Here is a 5,034-nt window from a genome sequence, read left to right as displayed (position 1 = left end):
TACTGATCACACAGGAGTAGCAAGGGATAGCATGGCCAAGGTCCAGGAAGGCTTAGAGAAGCGCAAAAAAGAAAGAGATCAAGAGCTAGGCTGGTTCTAAAATTGGTTCTCTGCATCTCCCTGGCTAACCACCCTCCTGCCGTCCCTTCTGGGACCCTTGGTTGGCCTCATTCTTGTCTTGACATTCGGCCCTTGGGCCTTGTTTTGACTAACTCGATTTGTGCACGGTCAGCTGGCTGAACTTCAGGCAAAACAAATTCAGGTTCATTACCATTGCTTTGACCTCCATGATCATGGCCTCGATGAACCAGATGAAGACTCCATATCAGCACAGGCCCCTCTGCCCAGGGGAGGATGCACCTGTGCCTGGGAGCTGGAGCCCACTGCATAGGGGATTGAGGGTGCAGCCTGGACTGCAGAAGGCAGGGAGACTAAAATGCTCCACCATCCTGGGTTCCTTGGATGACATGCTCTGTTGCACGGTGGTTATGCAGACCCTATACTCTTTCCTCCTGAATTCAAACCCACCCCCTGTAAAAAACTGCATCGTTCCAGCTTCCTTCGGGGCATGTGGGGATGCCTACATGGACCGACAGTCAACAATGGAACTTATCAGGGATAGAGCCTCTGTCACCCCTCCCCCGTCACGGCAAAAACATTTGGGCCTCCTTTCTTTGGAATTGGCTCACCCTTTCTCTAAACCCAAGCATATTCCTAAAACTAAAGGTTGAAAGATTCTTTTGTCCCGTATCAGAAGAGCCCTCTGGTGTGGGACAGAGAAAAACCAATATTTTTATTTAAAACAGGTTGATTATAAATACAATCTCTTTCTAAAGAAAAAAAGCAGATAGTATAGATATGATAGAATAAAAGGATAGATTAATGAACCTACTTTTAAAGAGCAACAACTTGTTTGAAATGTTTTACATTGCTATGGATTTTAGTTTATTGATACAAATTTAAAGTTAATTTTGTTATACTGTATATATATTTCTATTCTCAATGGAGGTATTATGTTTATGTAACTCATTTAAATTGGAATGGATAATTAAGAAATACAGATTAATTAGTCTTCTATGAAACTCAAACTTGTAGCCATGTTAGTTAACTTTTCTAGGTATACATAGATATATTTCAGATAGATAGGTAATTTTCAAACACTTCAAAGACCTACAGAATATGGCATTTAAAATGATTGAAAAATTTAGACTTTCTGGACAGTGAGACATGTCTGCTCCTGGCATCACCGATTTACTTCAGAGAGGAGGATGGGCATCGAAGACACTCTGTATGGAGTTTATCTTCTTCTTGGCAAAAATAGCCATTTAGGCAAGAAACTGTTCTTGCCTGGACTGCTTGAAAAAAGTATCCACTGGACATGCAGGACCCATAGGAAGGTGACCACTGAACTTTGCTTGGCAAAATGGTCCTTCAGGTTCCTGCTTAGCAGAGGAAACTGCCAGACATTCTACAGCACACAGAGAGAAGTGACTGAGAGACTCTAGGCCTGTGGGCTGAAGACAGATGCCCCAACTTTCCAGAGGAACTTTGGATGACTGTCCAGGCTGCCAGCTGTCTCTGTCTACTCTCTCAAGACTCCTGAAAGTTGCTTATGTTCTTTCTCCCATTTCTCAGGTGCTAGTATATTCTTCTGGGGTCTTTGATGTAGTTGAAGACTAGATAGTTATAATTTCCTTATTTAAGATAAAAAGATAAGTTAGATATGAAACCTTAGACTCACAAATATAAGATAGATAGGATATCTTCTTTAATTCTGCCAAATACAAATAGACTAGATATTATAAATAGACTAGATATTGTAACTGCAATTCTTGCTTGATAATTGTTTTGTTATATGTAATTTTACTATGTTAAAGTTAAAACCTTCCTTTTTGAAAAAAAGAAAAAGGGGAAGTGCTGTGAATGATTGATTGATAAATAAAGTGCTGATTGGCCAGTAGCCAGGCAGGAAGTATAGGCGAGACAAAGACAGAAGAGAAGTCTGGGAAGTAGAAGGCCGAAAGGAGGAGACACTAGCCTGCTATCCAGGGAGCAGCATGTAAAGGCAGCACGTAAAGCCACAGAACACGTGGCAACATATAGATTAACAGAAATGGGCTGAGTTTAAGTGTAAGAGCTAGACAGTGGTAGGCCTGAGCTAATGGCTGAGCAGTTTAATTAGTATGAGCTTCTGAGTGATTATTTTATAATAGATTGTGGGGTCCATGGGGCTGCGCAGGACTAGAGAAAACTCCAGCTACACTTTGTCGTTCCTTTGCACCCAGATATAAAGAGTATACACAAAGATGACTTCTTTGTCTTCACCCATGGTCCCTGTTTCTCCACTTTACTTCCTTAAAGGAAAATTATACACCATCCTCCAGGATACTCATGGGACACAGAGAGCTGTGGTTCTTCCCCTCCTGATGGTAGTGAGTCTGGTAACTTCAGTGGCTACCACCAGCCTGGCAGCCAGGAGCTTATCTTAACAAATCTCCATTCAACTGGCAGACACTATCCTGGAGTCAACTGCTTTTCAACTGCTCCAAAACCAGATCAGTAGTCCTACAGAATCAGAGGGCTCTTGCTTTGTTGACAGCCAAAAAAGGAGAAATTTTTCTCTTCCTTAGTGAAGAATGTTGCTACTGTGTAAGCCAGTTTAGCCAAAGTCAAAGAAAGAACAAAAAAATCTTCACAAACTAGCCCACAAACTTCATCCAGATCGATCCATGATAAAAGACTCTCATTTTGTTCTCCCTTGGGACCCTGGCTCCTTCCCCTCCTTGGCCCACTAATATCCATACTTATAACAATGATTGCTCCCTGTCTCTTGAAGGTTCCTTCAGGAAAGAAACAGTGAAATAACCCAACTGTCAGTGAAACCAGATGCTTCTGACAGTATTTCCTCATGTCTACCATTGCCTTCCAAACTGAGCCCCTGCTTTGGACCAGTGGTTCAGACCCCTTTTCTCTTTTCTCAACACCCCTACTCAGCAGGAAGTATCCAGAGAGGGACTAATGTCACCCCTTATCATTAACAAAAGGCTTAAATATTAGGTCACAAAGCAGGCCCCAAAATGGCAGTTCTGCTGACACTGTCCTAAGATGGCAGCCTGGGTCCCAACCAGGCCAATTCTTCCTGGGAAACAGAAACCTAAAAACCAGCATTTCTCAGAAACCATGTGATATAATTTTCCACTTACCTGAAAAAAAAAAACTATGTGGTGGCTTGAATAGGAATGGCCCCATAGGCTCATAGACTTGAATACTTTGTCACCAGGAAGTGGCATCATTAGGAGGTGTGGCCTTGTTGGAGTAGGTGTGGCCTTGTTAGAAGAAGTGTGTCACTGGAGGTGGGCTTTGAGGTTTCAAAAGTCCATGCCAGGCCCAGACTCAGTTTCTCTCCCCCTCCACCCCACTCTCTTTCTGCCTGCAGACCAGGATGTAGCTCTCAGCTACTGCTCCAGTGTCATGCATGCTGCCACATTCCCACCACAATGATAATGGACTAAGCATCTGAAAGTGCAAGCAGGCCCCAATTAAATGCTTTCTTTTATAAGAGCTGCCTTGGTCATGGGGTCTCTTAATAACAATAGGGCAGGAACTAAGACCTACTCCTATCTCCTGGTTGTGCCTCTAATGGTCAACTGCCTCCAGGCAAGGTACTTCCAATTTCTGATTAACCTGACAGCTTTCACTCAAACCTCTACCCTCTGACTGTTATGTAAAATTTGACTGCCTCCCTACTGTTCTCTATTCCCATGAGACAGCTCAGCAATTTGTTCCCACTTATGGAGTGGTCTTGTTCAGTGGTTTTGCTACACACGCAACTATTAGCTGTTTTTAAGGAACAATGCCTTTGCTTCTTTGTTCTTTCTCTCTGTCACAGAACCTGAGGGCCTGTCTGACTCAGGAAAGGGGGTTTGGGAGGCCATTTTGAGACAAACATGCCTGGGTTTGAAAGGGGAGTGTCAAATTCTCTTTCCTGAGCCAGCTTGTCAGTGAGCTTAAATGGTACATGACAATTTACCAATATAACATAGAAACAAAAGGCATTTTTTCTCTGATATGTTAGGCAGAAAGTTTGCCTCATAAGAGGCTGTCACAAAGCACTTGTCCTTCTTTTAACCTATATAGATTTCATCAGATGAGTCTAATTCACTGGCTCTGATGGAGACTAACCAGAAATAGAAAGCATTTTTTTCCCTTTTAGAATACTATAAAAGACAGAACACTTGATTTTGAAAGGTTACCCTCTGATAGCTTTAAACTTTATAAGTGTATAAGTTTAAACTTTATAAACTTTATGATCAAGCTGCAGAGGTATTTTTCTGCCTTTACAGGCATCTTACTTAAGGTCTTCCTTGACTAGTCTTGGGGTGACCAATTGCTTGAAAGCCTGTACCAACAATCAGTTTGAGTGTACCTGCAAATGGAAGCAGACTACCTGACAAATTTAATAAGTACCTTCCCTCCCATAAAAAGACCAAATTGTAGGGTAATACAGGAAGTTCACTTTCTCCCTGACAAATAGCCATCAGCTGGGAGTGATTGAGAAATTTGGTTTTTGTTTTACTCGAGCACTCTGCTTTTCCTCAGGCTTCACTAATAAGAAGGTTCTGTGAACATAGGTTGGTCCAAATTTTCCCACCATCTCCTACAAGGGAAACATCCCAGGGGATAATGCAGCCACATAGCCTGGCAGAAAAAGTTTAGGCTCTTTTGTCTGAATGTCTGAAGATCTACTTTTGCCCAGTGTCTGAGAAGGCAGTTGAGTGGCAACTTTCAAGTAATTTTTGGAGCCAGTTTATCCCATGTGTGATGAGCTGGAATAGAAAAGAGAATTTTTGAGTTAGGTTTGTCTTTTCCCTAAAAGCATTCCCTAGCCTGTGTGGAGAGGCAGCTCCTGCTTGTTAGCAGTAAGCAGTAAGTGGTGGTCCAGTTCATCTCAGAAAAGAGGCCGGGCAAGTGGTGGGGGAGAATGCCACATTTACCCGTGGCTCAGTCCCTATCACCTCTCAATTTCCTCCTTTC

The sequence above is a fragment of the Peromyscus californicus genome, unplaced genomic scaffold (assembly GCF_007827085.1).
Source record: "Peromyscus californicus insignis strain IS unplaced genomic scaffold, ASM782708v3 Scaffold_10__1_contigs__length_136768540, whole genome shotgun sequence".
NCBI lineage: Eukaryota > Metazoa > Chordata > Mammalia > Rodentia > Cricetidae > Peromyscus > Peromyscus californicus.
Note: the sequence above shows the minus strand (reverse complement) of the source record.